The following is a 19,243-nucleotide window of genomic DNA, read 5'->3' on the forward strand; positions in this document are numbered from 1 at the left end:
TATAAAATTTGTTAGATGATAGATCTATCATTTAATACATTTTTAAATTTTTAAGAAATATAAATTTTTGTGTTTTCACTCCAAATATAACAGGACCCCTTTCTCTAATAATTCATTTCTTTGTTTTTCACCTGTTACTATCCATTTTATTTATTTTTTTGTTTTTTTCTACTTTACTTTTTTTGAAATATATTTTTTAACGTATTATGTATGGAAGAAATTAATAAAGATTTGAATTTTGTTAAGTTGAAAGATTATAAAACACTTTTTTAATTGAAAGTTTCTAAAGAATCTTTAACACTATCTGTGACGGCCTACTTTTATTTTCTCAGTGATGGGAGGCTTTCTGGCCCCTCCTTTTTTTTAATATCTAATATTTTTACATGCTGCTAGTGAGAGAACCTGTTGTTAAAATATTTGAATCCCATCACTGCTCGTGGGTAATGTAATTTGATAGCATAATGTGAGCTGCACATTCCTTCCCGAGTGATTTACAACTTATAATGGCATGGATACTAGTTAGACACAGTTCAAAGGACAATAAAACAAACTTTAATTATAAATAGATGTATACTGTTACGAACTTACAGCTACTTAAGATAAATGAATGTAGTTTCATGTTACAAAGAAAAAAGGATAGTTTAGGTTTATTTAAATTTTTTTTTGGTGTTTACAATGTCGACTGATTTTGAGTGATTTCATTTTGAGATAGGGTAGAGAAAATAACAGATAAACTATAAAGTATTACTGAAAAAAAAAAACGTTTGAAATGCACTTAGGAGATTTCAGGATTACACAAAGGAAATTTGAGATTTTTGAGATGAGGAAAAGTATTTTTAATTTTAACATTAAGAGTACTTTGCACACGGACTATTCAAAACAAATACTCAAAATATTAATGGACAAATCTTTATTTTATTTAAAATACTTCACTAATAAATATGATTTTTTTGTATGTGAAAGACTTGTAATATTAACTGAAAGACTGCCAAATTTCGTGAAAACATACACACTATATTGAGAGTTATAAGTATTAAATCTACAACAACTTTAAACGAATACAAAAGGTCACATGATCGGTCAAATTGACCGAGCCCATATTGAGAGAGTTAAATGAATCCTCTACGTAAGGTAATGGGGGCAAAAGTGAAACTGGATGTGCTTTAAGATGTAGTGTGGCTAGGATGCGATGGAGCATATGCAACAGGTCAACTCCAGTCCAAAACCAAGTGGTATAGGGAATATAACCTATGATTTGTGGTAGGAGGATGTATATACTGTGCAAATGATCTACAAAATGGACACAAGTGCACCATCCACAACTAACCATGTATCTGGGAACCTGACATCCAAATGACAGTAATAAGAGATGTGCCCCTGGTGGGGGGGGGGGGGGGGGTCACATCATATTCAAACTCAATCTGGTATGCACCCCACTGAGCCACAGCAACTTCAGTCTGCAAAAACTCCTTGAGGTGGAGTGCCAGAGGGAGATATGTCACCTCCTTCAACATCATCACACTTGTTTTGTGTGATCATAAAGCAAATTGAGTGAGGAATAGGAAAAACACAGGCAACACATGTGTGAGGACTTATGTTGATTGGTCTGCTCTAAATCCAAAACCAGTCACCAGGAGTTGACATCCAGGTGATGGTAGGATGAGGGATCCCAATCAAAAGGGTGAACTGCAATGTGACAGGTCAGCTGTAATAATAATCTCCTCAGACAGGACTGTACAGCATTGGAGCACAATGCAAACTTCTGAATACCACTTCACAGAAGTAGACTGCTCTTATAAATGATATGTAACCTCAACATCCAGATAGTCACAGAAGCTAGGAGCAACATCAACCCTTGGAGTCCACCATAGAGAGATGGGGCATGAATGGAGAATCAGCATCATCTACACCAGCAGAACACCACTGCCTGACTTTCAACTGAATGGATGTTGTGTATTTATTTATTAGTGTTAGATCACATTCAGGAGGAAACCTGCATGGTCCGCCACCCAAATGGCTTGGAATTGGAAAGTGGAGGACTCTCATACTCCAAAAGAAGAACAAGGAGGGAAAAAATGCAATGGAGAGTCTGAAGGAACACCAACAATGCAGACAGTGCAACAGGTGACCACAAAAACCAACTGTTGAAAAGCAGATCACCCCTGATTTATTCAATCAAAGGAGATGGTAGGGATGGTCAATTATCCCCTTCTGCTTTACCCAGATAAGTCCATGGGTTAGTATGATCTGGAATGGTCATATTAATGAAGTAAATGTATCACAAGGGAAACCTACTGGCGATCTTGTGGAACACCTGATCTCAACAGCGTGCATTATTGGAAAGTTGTGGTATATTAAGTATACCTAGATATGCAATGGTTGCCACAGAGTGGGATCCTGATGACAAAAAAGGGGCACACCCCTGAAAGAAATTAAAATGTATATAAAAAAAGATAACTTATCCAGTCATAGTCTCACTAAAATGTGAAGGAGGATGACAGGTGAAAGATGGTACCCAACAGAAGGAGAAACAGCCACCCTATCCAGATAGTGTGAGATGAATGTATGAGTAGTAGTCCACATGTCCACTTGAAGGATTTCCTATAACAAAAAGTATGACACCAAGGAATAGGAGAGGTGTCTGATCTGATGTGATGACACCTAGATAAGATTTCAGGAAGAAGGAAACAAGGAGTAATACACCAATCAAATTGAAAGTCGAACCCAATTGGTGTTGAAGAAGAAAGGTCACAAACAAAGAAATGTTTCCAGTGGATGAAAAGGCAGGAATGAGAACCATGGAAGGAAGTTGTGCTGGCAATGTAACAATGAAGAGCACGTATGTTACATAGAAGCCTATCCAGATCAGATCAGGAATAAAGGTGAGAGATGGATAGAAGAGAAATTGGTGAGAGGAAGAATTACCTTCACAAGTAGCCAAAGTTTTGGGAAGGAAAGAATGGTCCAGATAAAGGAGAACATATGTGGAATGGAATAGTACAGTGTGTGTGAGATGTCAATGGCAAATATATCAGACCAATGATGCCCACAGACTAATGAGAGTAGGAAATAGGTCATAAGGGACAAGTGAAACAAAGAACAAGAGAATAAAAGTTCAAACAGAGGTAGAGTAGGGCAGTGAAGAATTACATTGACATCCCAATCTGGAAGGATCGCTTGATGAGGAGGTCTATACAAATCTGGAGGGAACACATGAAAAGTGAGAGGGTAGGGGAGGTAAACACAAAATGGTACCAGGGAAATTGGAACGTGTGGGATATTGATATTCAGCATTGGACGAGTCCAACGTTCTGTGATTAAACAGCTAAAAGAGGAAATCTGTAATAACAGGAATGGTGGGTCAAGAAGGAGAAAAAAACCTCAACTCAAATACCATCAGTGGAAGACATTCCATTTACATTGATAAATTGCCACTGAGGAAGGTTGAATAAAACAAGCTAAAAAGAAACTGACCCAGTGAGACAATCCAGATATCCATGCCAAGAACCTGATAAATGCCAGGTATGAAGATGGAGGGTAGAGAGAGGGGAGGAAATACTGGTGACCGAGGTTGACTAGAAGGGATGGAGTGAGAGGAAGAGGCAAAGGAGGGGGCAGTACAAAGTTGAAGTACTCAAGGAAACCAGGGTTGTGCCAGGAGAAATCAGAAGAACCTGACATGGAGTGGCATGTGTAATCAAAAACACCTGGGGAAAAAGAAAGATTGGAGGATAAACATCAAGGTATCAGTTGGTCCAGTCCTGGCTGATCGCATCAACTGTTAGGGCTTGTGGATGAAGAACCAGAGACAAAAAATGAGGTAACATGAAATTGAGGAAAGAGGCAAATGCATCTAGCTGAGAAGTAACCCACAGTGAGCATAGCTTCCAGAAAACCTGAGGATAAATTTTTATCCATGGGATAAATTTTTTGGCCTGAAAAAACAGTCCACTATGAGGTTGAAAGCACCTGGAACATGACAAGCCAGGAGACTCATGACAAGCATATGCACCAAAAAAAGTAGATATAAAGTTTGACTGCAAAGGGAATGAGAATTGGTGCCATCTTGATGGTTGATATAAGCTACCACTGTAGAATTGTCAGAGTGGATCATGACAAGTCAATTCCTGACTATAGGAAGAAAGTAATCCAAAGCATGTTGTACTTCTAGAAGCTTCAGGATGTTGATATGGTAAGAACTCTCAGCCGTAGACCACTGACTACAACCCTCCAGCTGACCAGCCCAGGCCACCAACCATGGAGAGTAGCACCTATGAAGAGATGCAAATATGGACGAGGTAGAGGAAGCAGTACACCTGATGATGAGTAGACCTTGTTCAATCACCAATGCAAATCGTTGATGAGGGAAGGTTAATGGGAGAATACAAGGGATCCTGAACAAGATTCTATTGGTTGTCCAGGGTCCACTGAAGAGACTGCACATGTGCCCAACCCAAGGACATAAATGCTTCCATAGAAGCCCACGCCCCCAAAAATGATAGAACCGCATGAACAGTAAGATAGGAAGCAGCAAGGGTGTGGAGAACTCAAAGCTCCATTGTATGGAGTTGAAGAGGAGAAGGTTCGGCCCCACTGAGGTGAGTGTTAAAATAAACTCCCATGTAGACAAGATATTGGGTAGAGGAGAGGAAAGACTTCACCAACATATTAATCCAACCCGTTAGGACAGAAGGAGATGAACGTGACGTGAAGACTCCATTTCTGAATGGGCTAACAGAAACCAGTCATCCATGTAGTGGTGTAAGCATAACCCTTGAGCATGTGCAAGTCAGGTAAAAGTTTTGATAACCCAACAAAAAACACAAAGAGCTTGAAGCAAGCCCAAAGAGCAAGGTACAAAACTGTTACCTAACCCCATGATGAACAAACTGAAGATAGCATCTACACCAAGGAGAAATAGAAAATTTGTGGATAATTTTTCGAAACATCTACCTTGGTCATCTACAATTCTGGAAAGAAAGACCACCTTAGTGTGAGAAAGAACACCAATGTAGAACAGGTAATATCTAGAAATTGACTGAGGCAGGACAGATCAATCACAGGATGCCAGTCACCAGTTTTCTTTGGTACCACAAACAGCCTGGAGTAAAAGCTTGGGGAAGGATGGCTAAATGGCTCAATAGCTCTCTGTGATATAATAGTCTGTACCCTCTCTGACACACGTAGATTGTTAGGAGGATCCAAAGGTAACGGAAAGGATATGGAAATGAGAGACAACTGAGGTGGGGAAAGGAATTGGATGACAAGTCCCTCTGACAAGAACTGAAGAACCCAATGATAAGTAGCAAATTTCCAGAAGGGAAAAAAAATCAGTAAAATGAGTCCCCACTGGACTGGAACACACAGTATAGTCACCAGTACTGCTGGCGACCATACTAAAAGAACGGGAGTGTGTCAGACATGGAAAAGTGAATTGCAAGGGCCCAGGGTGAGACAAATGAGCAACCAAAAACAAAAGAGTCAAATGTTGCCTCAAAGATTCCACATGTGATTCCAAAGTTTCAGACATATTAGAGAAAAGGAGCCATCTGCAAGTCCCAGAGGTAAATGGACAGTAAACGAACCTGGGACAAGACAGTGTCCTTCCCCAGAAGATCCCAACAGCAAAGAAACCATGTGTGAAGAGATAGAACCAAGGAGGACAATTATGCCAATGTTGAGGTAAGGTGGGTAAAAGTATCTCCAAAAAATCCCTCAGGAGATCAGTGGAGTGCCTCAGAAAAAAGGTGCATGGTGTACAAGTATAGAAGGAGAGGTGTAAGTGTAAGACAAAGGCAGGAAAACTGGGCCTGGAATAAATGGGCAGGATTTTCAGAGTCAGCCCCCCATACTGGCAGTAGTGATCTTAACTACTGAGAATCAAGAAAGGAGTAATCTGCCTGTTGGTAAGCCAAGGCAAACTGATATGTGGCCCATGGAGTGCAAGGCATGCTAGTACTGGCTCACAACTGAGAAACAAAATGCTCAGCATGAACCCCGACATCAGAAGGGAAAACAACATACTGGGAGGAAGGGGTGTCATGGAACAAAGAAGGAACAGGATTATAAGAAATTGGGGAAATGGATAAAATGAAACAAACATGAGAAATCATGTCTAAAAAGGCTGAAATAGGCCTAACAGATTCCACAGGAGAGGCACGGCATAATTAAGAGGAGGAAAAAGGTTGTCAAAATCTTCATCATCATGAACAGGTTTGGCAGGTTCTGGAGGAAGTCAAACACTATTGGAAGAAAAAGGTTGACCCAGATAATATTCAATCTCCCAATGAATTAAGGCTGAAAATTCCTCAGTCAAGTCCTCCGACCTGATGCCTGTGTAACTGTGCTGATAGCAGGTTGTAGAATCTCCAAAATGGTAACATTAACTTTGGTATTCACCATAAAATGATGAAAATTTGACAATTACTCCAATAAAAAAGAATAACCATGGTAAGTTATCACTGAAAACTGTAAAACCAGTAGTAAAAGATATAAATGAACTTTCCACTTTGTATGATAATATTAAAAGAAAAACCCACAAGGAGAGCACAATCAAATCACGTCTTGACTATAGCATTGCCTAACAAGAAGTAATAGTTTGGTAGAATCAAACAGAATCACATGCGTCAGGAGGGTGTGTTGCACTCTTATTCATGGAGGATTGTCACATAATGATTTGCATGCAAGATGCAGTTGAATCACAATAATCGTCCTGGTACATGTGAGTGCAAGGCATGTGGCACACAAAACAATGTTTGCATATAGAGGGCAGCACTGAACAAGAATAGCCATATATGTAAGAGGAGATAATGTACCACAAATTGGAAACAGGGTATGTTGTTCTAATGCATTTGCCTCCAAAAGAAACTAGTTTCAAGCAGTATGCAAAGGAAGCAGCCTAGGAGACCAAACAATGGATATCATCCCACACTGCAAATCCTTACGTTGTTTCTCCAGAAGGTCATGGTAAGACAAATGTTGGTGACAGAATTACATCAACTCTTTATGAAGGTCCAATATCAGCAAAAAACATTAGCAGACTAGTATGTGAATGCAGAAGCAGAAAAGTTTCCTAAAAATTGTAGATGTGCTAAAGCTAGCATACCATGTTGCAAATTAGGAAAATGTATAGACAATGCATAGGGCTGCAACAACAGTACAGACATTTAATAGCAGTAGGTAGTGACAGTGTTGATAGTTAAGTATACAATGTATCAGTCTCATAGATTATTGATAGCTAATGTCTAAGACCATGCAATAATTGCCTAGGTTAAGTTATTTACATTTGATCTCTAGAGATAAGTACTGGATAATTTTGTATTCATTTATGTTCTTCAGAGTGCAACTTTTTAAATGTTCATGAAGATGTTATAGATTTATTGTCGTAATGAATAATATTAATAAAACAAAAAATGGCATTTTGATATGTGTAATCATTCATATATATGCATTAATTGTGGCATATTTGGAAATATCAGTCATTCAAAATGTATTTAACATTTTTATCAAATACAATTATCAAACATCAGTGATTTTTCAGCATGACCTTGACCTTTGAGTGTTGCCTTGGCCTTGAATTAAAAATTAATGTCACTAATGATAGAGCATAAACTGAAACATATTTTGACTTGATTATATTATTTGTAACTAAAAGAGGTCTTAAGACACACAAGATATGCACTTTTAGACACTTTTCAAGCCACTGCCGATATTATTGTTAACACCTTAATATTTCCATTCAAATAGTATTTAATCTTCATAATTGGTTTATGGATAAAGAAGAGAATCTGTAATCTGATATAAATGTGTGTTCATGTATATAAAGAATTTACGAGCAACTTTAATATTCTCCATAATGATAAAAAATATCAAATTTTGTCAATACTATATAATGACCTTGGAACATGACCTTGAACAAAATGAATATCACAAATCAATAGAAAATTCTGAAAACATACATAAAAGTTAGCTTATAGCAGAATAAGAACACAAGATACTAATTAAAGTGATCAAGTGATGGGGAGTTGAGGCCACCAAAACAGGGTATTTCTTAAAGCTGATATTTTAAAATGAAAGTTGTTGTAGCTTTAAGTACTGTTCTTACAGTAAGTCATTTTTCAGACCTCCCTGGCACTCACCTATAGGTAAAATAATTTAGAATTATGTTGGACAAACCTTTAACAAGTTATAAGTACAATAAATAGCATTATGTAGATTCCTCCCTACAAATTTTTTCAAGATTACTGTATTAAAGCTATGGAATTTTTGCTAATGAGAATAAACATATTACTTTGCAACATTTTCAAACAATTTTTTTTATATCCAGTTAATAAACTACTTTGCACCCTAAAAAACCTGGTTGCCACCGTAGACCTTCAGATATCAATGTATTTCATTGTTGGAAAAAAAATTACTTTTTCAAAACACATGCAAGAGTATACAAGATCTGACCAACAATATTGATATTCATAGAAAAAATATAAAATATCAAGGCTTGCTAATGAAGTATTTAAACATTTTAGAAACAATATATATATATATATATTAATAGCCAAAAAGGATTTAAAACTATCAACTTTTTTATCAATTAAAAACATAATACAATTTAAAAAGGTAACTTAAAAGTTTATTTAATACTAAAATAGTCCAAGAGTTCTCCATGGGTGATGCCTGCCATTTGCCTTCCCTCTAGTTAGCATTTCAAAATTAGTAACAGTGGCAGATAACCTTAGTAGCTTTGCCAAAACTCAAAACAAAAAATAGATATAACACCCCTGTGGGTGAAAGGCTGAACAAGTTTGATAGAAATTGAACTTGAGATCCTCAAATCACAAGGATATTTCCCTTATCACCAGGCCATGCTGGCTCAGAGGTGAACAAACTTGAATTACAAATATATAATTCTAAAAACCAGGTTACAATAACCATGGTAGGCAGAGCACACAGTCCACCATGTAGTTTTACATTTAACAACTAAAGAACATAATGACAATATTTCAATTACTTGGATAGCTGGAATAATCAAAAACCCTAATTTCAATTAGTTGATTATTTTCATGAGTTATGACATTAATTAAGTTAACAAATTTGAATGAATAAAATTATGTTAATGAAAAATCATAATGGCAGTATTTAGATTAAAGGGTAATTGGAATAACTGGAAATTCTACTTTTGATTATTTGGTTATTTTTGTGACATTAATGCATTCAATCATAATTTCAATTACTGGATAATTGGAATACTGGTTTATTACTTCAAGTGAGTTATAGATTTAAACCCAACTCATGGACTAATTTTTACTAAGGAATTGTGGGACTGACATATTTGCACTCTTAAAACTGAAAGGATAAACATGTTTGGTAGCAAATCTGTGATATTTTCATTCCAGAGACAATTACACTAACCACTAAGCTATGCCAGCATGAAAGCATTAAAGAGTTGACATTGCATGGGTGCTACCAATCCATTGCCTTCTCTCTGATCGGCAGTTTGAAATTAGGGGTGGCAATAGATAGCCTTAATAGTTTTGCCAGAACTAAAAAAAAAAAAAAGACATAGCACAATGTTATGCATGCATTCTGCTTATACACAACTTACAAATATGAGTGGCAGTTGGCTAAATAACAAGACGGTGATGTCTGTTGTTCATGTTTACCTTGTTTGGACTAAACAGTAATGTAACTTAATATATTGCTTACTTATTACCTGCTTCAAATGGTATCAGTGTTACATTACAACAAAGGGGAGAGATTAAAAGTTTGTGCAAAAATATATACAGGAAAAGACCAATTTAGATAGCTCAACACTTATCTCTTAAAAACAATGAGAAATACTCTTCTGCTATTCACTCAGTAACCATTATAATATACACAAAAAACATTTACAGCTTTGTTTCAATCTTTCAAGTACAGATATTTTTTGTTTGGTGCAAAAAATCCAAACTATGCATGTTAAATTTTTTTTTTTGTTTTTGAATTTCGCGCAAAGCTACATGAGGGCTATCTGCGCTAGCTGTCCCTAATTTAGCAGTGTAAGACTAGAGGGAAGCCAGCTAGTCATCACCACCCACCGCCAACTCTTGGGCTACTCTTTTACCAACGAATAGTGGGATTGACTGGCACGTTATAACGCCCCACGGCTGAAAGGGCGAGCATGTTTGGTGTGACGGAGATTCGAACCCGCGACCCTCAGATTACGAGTCGAGCGCCTTATCCACCTGACCATGCCGGGCCCATGCATGTAAATAGTGATATCAATGTAAATAATAGATCTCAGTTAATTGTGATTTATTTGCAGTAAATTATTTTGTATGTATTTTTATAATAGTGATCAAATGTTTCAAAGAGAAATCCTGTTGTTTTTTTTGTCAAAAATACAGAGGCTGTCTGGGTGTACTTGTTTTAAAAATATTTTGGAATTAACTTATAATTCTTCCATCAGTATCAACAACATCTCACCTAAAGTTTAAGATGTTTTTTAGACTTATGAAATTTTCAATCATTTTTAAGTTTTTCAAGCTGAGTCTGGAACTTAACAGTTTTATATGTATATGAATCATACTATTGTTTGTTGAAAGAATTTTTTACTAGAATTATCTTTCTTGTAAATGATTTTGGAGAGAGGCATACTGTCATTTGGAAAAAATCTGATGTAAACTGTATGCATTAGCATCAAGTCTTATGTAATCAGTTTCTCAGTTTTGGGTTTTGAAATCAGCTTTGATCTGCAAGTCAATCAAGAGTGCAGTATTAGAGAAACAACTTGAATGTGTAGCGTAAAAAATGCACCAAGTCCACTACTGTTTGGGAAAGTGAAATATTTTGTGCAAGTGGCTAATAAACCAGTTATTCAAATCAATACATGGACTGTTTATCATTGATTTAATTGGACTGATGTAAAAATATATACATAATGCCCCCACAGCTGCATCAGCATGTTTTCTGGTAATGAGAATTGGACCCAAGACTTGGATTACAAGGCAACCATTCCTTATCACTAGGCTATGCTGGTCCAAAGCAGAACAAACTTGAACTAATGAAAAACAGTAATAATCAGAAACCCTAATTTTTGCATTACTTCCCCTATCTATTCTTTATGTTTTCCTTACCTTCCATAGTTCCTCATCCTCAGAAGCCAAAGGCTTAAATCTGTTACTTAAAAGAACTTCTTCATTACAATTAAGTTCACTGCTTATAGCCCTTATACTCTAAATTTCCAAATTTTTAGCTACTGCATCCCTTACATGTAAAAGCTTAAGCTTCTCTTTAACTTCTGCTGCTATTTCCCACAGTTTACAATTCTCTCACATCCTCTGTGATAAATGAATAAACAGTATGTTTCTATCTTCTTGTAGTGTTGAAATAGTTATTCTAAATTCATTCTTTGTTCTGAATATATGCAGGTTTCACATAACACATGGTAAAAAAAACTGTTTAATGATCTTAGTTCAAGCAACCTATATTCTAAAGCTGAACCAACTAATCATTGGCCTCATTAATCAATTAGTAAAGTGTTCCTCAAACAAAGCTATGTACAAGAGAAAACAAAAGTAGATGGTGGGTGCTGCTGCTGTTACCTTCCCTTTAGTCAGCAGTTAAAAAATGAAAAAAATTGCCAGCAGTGTCTGTTGGACAGTTGCTTTTCTTCTAATCAGCAGCTCAAAAGTAGTCCATTATGTAACTTTGTGCTTAACAACAAACACAATAGCATTGTTTCAATTATTTGGAGAGTTGAAATAATCAAAACTAGTAATAATTTGAAACACACTAATTTTGATTAGTTTTAGGACAACTGATATAGTCAAAATTTTGATTAACTGATTGTTGGAATAATTGGAGACACTAATAGCAATTAGTATCTACAGTAGGTTTACTCATATTTTCAATTAATCAAAAACAGTAATAATTGGAAACACTAATTTTGATTAATCAATTAGTTTACAACACTCATTGATTAGAATGCTTAGCTATACTTTGTTCCAATGTTTTCAAAGTAGCTAATACCTGTTACCACTCATGGAGAACATTGCTTATTATAATGTTGTGTAATATTGTTGACAGCAGTGTCCTTCAATGATTGTTAAAGGTGATATCTAGATGTAACAGCCCTACCTATGTTGTAATGAGAATGACTAGTCATGTTGTAGTTCATGTTGCTCTGGGTAAATGCGAGGTTTCTCAGAGACCTGGCAATTGGTTAGTCTCACACTTCTCATTCTACTATTCTGGAATTTGGTTTTCACTAAATAAACTAAGAGAAATTATTTAAAGTAGTTGTCTGATGTAAGTGCTCTTCAAGTAAACACACTGTGTGTGTGTTTAGTGTATTAATAAAGATTGTTCATTTAATATATTACTTTTGTCCAGTCGTATTTCATTTTACACCGACTCAGTTAAATAAATCTTTTAGTTACAACTTGTTACCAATATTTTGAAAGAATTTTGTTATTCAGCAGACCTATCCAATGGCTAGAACACCTCTAGTCTATATAGGATATCCTCCAATTTTTCCTACAACTTGTAAACTCTACAAACAAATTGTACATCTTCACCACTACCTTCCTTAAAAGTGCAAGCCAATTCCCGATTTTGAAATAAAATCCACACTTTGCAGCTGTTGCACTTTTTAAACTGTAATCATTTCACACCTAAGATGCTCTTAACCACTGTCATTTGAGAATAAATTTATAATCAATATTACATACAAGTAGCCTGCTAATAACATTGTGAAGCCTAACCTCAGAGAACTAAATGTGTTACACTATTTTATCTACAAACTAAAGTAGCTAAGTTCATCCTTAAAATATAGGACATCTAGAGCTTGGGAAATAATGGCACTTGATAATCAATTAATTGACAAGCCCATTACACAATCAGTAAATGTCTCTAGCATTTTCAAAGCTTATATCTTCATTTCCAATGATGTGACTTGATATGAAAAAGAAAAACAGAAACAAATATATCAAACTTTTCAATTAAAGAGTTATAATTACTTATAACAATATTAAAAAGAAAATTATATCATTGGTAAAAAGATTGCCTGTTTGGAAAAAAAAAATTAAAAGGCTTTCTTTATACAGTTAAAGAAAATACAAGTGGGCAAAACAATACTAACTTTGATGAAGAGAAACAGTTAGTCTAGAAGCATTGTTAGTGTTTGGAAGAAGGCAAGACATGAAAATTTACTAAGGCAACCTATAAGTGACATTTATAATGTTGTATTAGCTTAAAAACAATCAGTTATTGGCTGAGGCCTTAATTGAATTGCTGTAGATTTCAGCTGTGTTGATTTCATAAAACCTCAAAAAAGCTTTTATGGTTAATAATAGCCCAATTAAATAAAAACATTGACATCCAGTATTTCTTTTTGATATGATATGGTAGTGTAAAGACATCTGGTTGTTTTCTGAAAAAAATAAAATAAAATGGAAGAGGTGGTTTTCAATCCTCATTACATCTGCACGTACATATGCAACATTAAAAAACAGTTATTAGTTTCAGAAAAAAATGTGTGTAGAGAGTTTGACTCCATGAACCCCCTAGATACACACCTGCTTACATATTATGAAAGAATACAGTTACTGATTCATGAAAAAATGGAAACATCCAAACCCTTTAGATCCACACCTGCTTATACAACATTGAAGAATACAGATATTAATTTCCAGAGGAAAACAAAATGGATAGAGGGGTCTAGACTCCCTGGACACCTCCACTAGATTTACACCTGCTTATAAAACAGTAAATAATATAATCACCTATTATAAATTAGTAACATAACACAATATAAACAAATAGATAAAATTTACACCTTATTTAACACATTAGTAATAAGAAAGTTGGAGGTGGGTGCTGCCAGCCAGTTCCCTTTCTTCTCATCAGCAGTTCAAAATTAATGACAGTGCCTTAGTAGCTCTGCAATAAATAAGAAAAAAGAAAAACAGGGAGAGCAAGTTTTAGCAATAGAAATCAAACCCAAGACCCCCAAACAACGAGGCACCTCTCCTAATTATGTAGCTTTATTCAATACCAGCTGGACGGGCAAAATAAAAACTTGTTTGTAACAGAGGATAGGAAATTGTGCTTCTATTGTTTTTTTCTTAACATAATAAACATTAAAAGTGCAATAAAAATATATAAAGGTACCAAAACTGAAAAGAAAGACATACTGTTTTCAAGAATTTTAACAATAGTGGTTACATAGTTCATTCTAATGCTGAGGGTTATACAACATTGGTATACCCCTCAGCAACAGAATGATATTCCAAAATTAGATATGACATCAGATGGGGGGTGTAATTCTCCATTACTTTCCTCATGTCATCCTGTATCACTGTGTCAAGTTTGGAAACATATAATGAACAGATACACACACATACATACATACATACATATAGACATTTATTTACATGTATTTCTGTAGATACAACCTAAAATCCTATTTTCCCTACCATTAGAAACAGCACACTGCTTGGGTAGTGACTGATCAACCAGAATACCAAAATTCCTTTGTACTATGACACTTATTACTTAAGTTAGGATAACCCACACACATTACCTTGCATTTATTATAATTAAAAGCTAGCTGCCATTTATTTGTAAAATTCACAAAATGAGCGGAATACCTTTGTAAAGCAACATCATCCTCATCACAGCCAGCAACACCCAAAACTTTAATATCATTAGTAATTGTAATTGCTTTATTGACCATTCCTTCATATAAGTTATTGATGCAAATAAAAAAAGCAAACAATGAATCCTGAAATACCCAGTTTTGACATTAATCCAGTTTGACTGAAATCCATTAATAACATCCTCTACTTTCTTCCCTCCAGCCACTTTTCTATCTAATGAGCCAACTTATCCCCCCACAACACTTATATCATTTTTCAACAATCCTTTTATATGGCACTTTGTCAAATGTTTTCTTAAAATCCAAACAAACCATATCTACACCCTTACCCTCATCTATATATGTAGTAACCTCATCAAACAATATCAAAAAATTAGTAAGGCAAGATTTTTCCCCTAGTGAAACCATGTTAACTACCCAAAAAAAGTAACTTTGCAAGCATTTTTTATCAGACACTAAAAAACTTTTCCCATCATTGATATAAGAATAATAAGTCTATAACTACCAGGACAAGTTAAATAACAAAAAACATAGTTAACTTCAAGGAATTGTGTCAAAATGTTAAAAAGATACAATTTCAAAAAAATCTCATAACTACAGTTGCATATATGGGTTCAACTTTTTGTTCAGATAGCTGAGCCAAAAATCTGATAAATTTCTCTATTAATTAAACAGAAAAGAACAGTTAATCAAACTAAGCTTAAACCTTCAAGAATCCCAACTTATTAAACCTAATATATAGAAGGCTTTTATAAACATCTGATTAATAATCAAGAGCCTTCAACTAGAAACCATGTCTAAGTCTAGGGTATAAACAAAAAAGATAACATCACAGGAATAAAGAACATTTGAAAGTTTGCACAAAAAAATCTTGGACACCTTTAATATTATTATGCATACTAGTTAGAACACTTCAAAAAATCCCAAAGAATTGCTAAAATGTTTTATAGCTTTTCTTAAACCACCCACAAGAGGACATCTCAAAATACTGGGTGGACCTTTCAGACATGAATAATCCTCAGTACTTTTCTTTAATATTTATTTTGATTGAACACATTTAAATAACTTGTGCAACAAAAAATATCCTATTCTATCCCCACTAATTAAATACTAATTTCCTTTCCAGAAAAAACCTCATAAAGTTTAAAAAAAGATAATCAATTGTTCTTTAGTATTTCCAATAAAAACTAGAATTCTCAAAACTCATTTTCTCACACAACTCCAAGTTAGTAAAATGTACAAAAGCCACATTATTATAAAACAACTGTTGCACTAGTACCAAGCCACACATAATATCACCTTACATAATTAAATCTTATGGCCAAAAATAACAACACTGTAAGAATGTAAGAACAGTATATTAAATAGCTGCATTCAATACTGGGTTAATATTTAGTTCCAATTTAAAAACAAATTATAACTATACATAAATGATATACATATAATAAGTATATACTTATGAATAGAAGTACCTAGTTTTAGATGTTTAATATATTTTAAATAGATTAAACAGAAATTGTCCTCAGAGGGAAGAACAAATATTGTGACCCCTAATTTTCTTGGCTTTGAAATAATGTTCATGAATACCTTTACAACATATACAAAAGGGAGAGTAGCACAATACTGAAACTACATCTTCCAATCCTATATATTCAGTAAATTTTCAACATGGATAAGAGAAAATGTTTTCTGGAAGAGAAAAGAACCTATGATTCCCAAATTTTTGGCTTTGACATAATGATTTGGACCATAAGTAAAGCATAAAGTAACATCCAAACTTTTAATAATTATTTTAAAGTTTTCAAGTAATAAATAAATAGTGTCTCATGTTGGAGCCTGTAGTACTAAGGAACAATACACTACACGTATTACCACACAACATACACATGATCATTAAAAAGGTTAATGAAATTAATAAAAAACCCATGTATGATCAAAAACTTAGTTTATTAAGTCTATTTATAATTTAGCTACATTTTGGGCTAATGTGTAATGGAATGATACTGACAAGCCCTTCATCAGACTTAGATAAAATGCTGTTTGTCAGTCTGAAGTGAAGAACATACGAACAAAATGAAGATAAGTTTTAATTTAACAAACTAAGCATGAGCAAGATAAGCCTTGAATTTATAAGTTATAGCTCTTAGGTTTTACTCTGGAACGTTACTTTATGTTTATCTACATTTTATTTTTAACCAGAGTCGTGAGGGAGTCATTCCTAATTTATTAATATTAGTATTAATACGTAATTTTCACTACAAGTAACATGTAGGTCTCCGTTCTTCCACTGAAGTTCTAGTTCTACTTACTTGTAACTTTTAAAGGATAAATTTTATTGTTAGTGTTAGTTTGAGAAAAGAAAGTGATAACGTACCTTAGCTTAGATATTAGAGTTAGAAACCACACGTCAGATCAAAGTGCAAGTAGCCTTAATAAGGATAATACGTGTATTTCTATTCGTATTCTTTAAATTTTTACAAATAATCCAAACCCTAGGTTTCTGCCACTAGTTACGTCTAATGTAACCACCAAACCCAACGAAATAAAACTCAACTGAGATAACTATTTACTTCGAAGTTCAAGCAGACTGGAAAAGGCATTACATACGTTATGAAGATATCTAAGCAAATCACAAGCAATCTCCTAGAAATACTAAAAAGTCAGTTTTTCGGTCCCGATTCTAATTTATTTTATTTTGCTATTGTCTTATTTATTTATTTTTTTTATTATAAGTGTTGAGGAGCAAAAATATTTATTTTGTGTTCTAGAAAAATATAGAATTTACTCTAATTCCAAGTTTAATTTTACTGAGAAGAAGAAAAATATGAAAGACCCTACCGATTTGATATAAAAGTCGGTCTCGATTCAGTTTTTACACTTGGCACAACTTTTTCGCACTTACAAGTGTGCTGATTTACCATTTTTATACAAAGATTTGTATTTTAAAAATATACGTTTAAAAAGCAAATTAACACTAAGCAGTGAAACGGATATTTTCTATCTGCTTTAGTCGTAAAGATTACCTAGTTGTTTTGTTTCTTTGTTCTCTATAGTAGGTGATATCTTTCTGCTCGAGAGATTATTGCAGTAATATATCGCAAGGAATCAAGGATTGGCATTGTAATATCCGTTACTGGCCGATTATTACGTTTGCTGAATGTAACAGTCAACCAAAGGTCAAGAGATTACTCTGTGGACTAGACAAAGAAAGCAAGTTTACCTATTGAATTCAAGTGCGCTTTCTTTAACCAGTTTCTTCTAGGAGGTTGTCAAATAAAGATTTTTGTCGATAATAACTTATTTAGTTTTATGGAGATTAATCATAGGAGAGAGAAAACTGCGTAGCGAAACACAACCTAGTAGAATGGACTGTCATTTCGTCCGTGTAGGTAGGCACACTGTGTTTCCGGATATTTGTTGTAATAAAAATTTGGTTCATTTATTTCAGTTTATCCAGACATCTTATTTTACACTTAAATAACTTCAGTTCCATTTATCTATTACTGAACCCTGCTCTTATTGGGTGCTTGCCTATCGTGTCGAGAAATTGTTTTTCATTGAAAATACCTGATCTGGCATAGTCAGGTGGTTAGGGCGCTCGATTCGCAGCCAACCAAACATGCTTGGCTTTTCAGCCATGGGGGCGTTATAATGTGTCGATCAATCCCACTATCTGGTGGTAAAAAATAGCCCAAGAGCTGGCAGGTTGGTAATGACTAGCTGCCTTTTCTCTCTAGTTTTTCACTGCTAAATTAGGGATGGCTAGCGTATATAGCCCTCGTGTAGCTTTGCGGGAAATTCAAATCAAACTTGACAATACCTCACGGGGTTGCATGGAGGGAGACCAACACGCCCGATAGTGCATGTGTTACATGTAGTTTCTTCTCGTTTCATATATGAATTAGTATGTATAAATAAAAGTTGTGCAATCTTTAATTACTATAATTAAATGCCTAATTTATGTACATCAAAGTTAGGTATTTTGCTTTAAGTCATAGTATTGCTGTCTGATATATGGGCGATTATCAAAGGTAGCAACAGCATGGGATTGAGGGAAATTTTGGTGGTATTCTTAATATATATATATATATTGACATTCATTATAGTCCCTGATGAACCACTGATCGTATAGTCTTTTTCAGAGGAATGTAACCAGAATGGGTTTGAATATTTTTGTCTTTAAGTTAATGCAACTAAAAACCATTCTTTCTGTCTCAGATGATAATGGTTTTCAATTTCTATTCTCTTGTTTTCATTCATACATACACACAACAAAAATATTCTTATTCATCAATCATAAAAATGTTAAAAAATAATAAGTCTGTAGCAAAACAAAATAGATTGGAACTTTTAATATAGTCACAAACTCACTAGAATAATTTAGTGTCCTCTATTGCTCTATGATAACAGACGAAAACAAACAACTGCTACAACCAAAGTCGAACAAAACAAAACGAATTTATTAAACTTTGATAACCACATAAGTCCAATATAAACTTTCATACAATTGTAATATAAAATTTAACACTTACCCAAAACATAATTAATAAATACATACTGTTACGTCTCCGTTTGTTAATTGATTTTCCGTAAACTTCGTTCCGACGAAAC

At 34.4% G+C, this 19,243-nt stretch overlaps 1 protein-coding gene across 3 annotated transcripts in view; it reads right to left on the minus strand.

The window, feature by feature from the left end:
* LOC106457569 (ribosomal protein 63, mitochondrial-like) overlaps positions 1-18,010 on the minus strand; it is an 86,908-nt gene extending 68,898 nt beyond the window's left edge. Inside the window, exon 1 of one of the 3 annotated variants that reach the window (XM_022383561.1) lies at positions 17,853-18,010. The gene's annotated coding sequence lies outside the window, so the exon portion shown is untranslated. Of the gene's footprint in view, positions 1-17,006; positions 17,263-17,470; positions 17,493-17,852 lie in introns of those variants that run through there. The other 2 variants (XM_013917001.2, XM_013917000.2) reach the window with 2 other exon arrangements.
* Positions 18,011-19,243: the final 1,233 nt, after the last annotated feature.

The sequence above is a fragment of the Limulus polyphemus genome, unplaced genomic scaffold (assembly GCF_000517525.1).
Source record: "Limulus polyphemus unplaced genomic scaffold, Limulus_polyphemus-2.1.2 Scaffold346, whole genome shotgun sequence".
Lineage (NCBI taxonomy): Eukaryota > Metazoa > Arthropoda > Merostomata > Xiphosura > Limulidae > Limulus > Limulus polyphemus.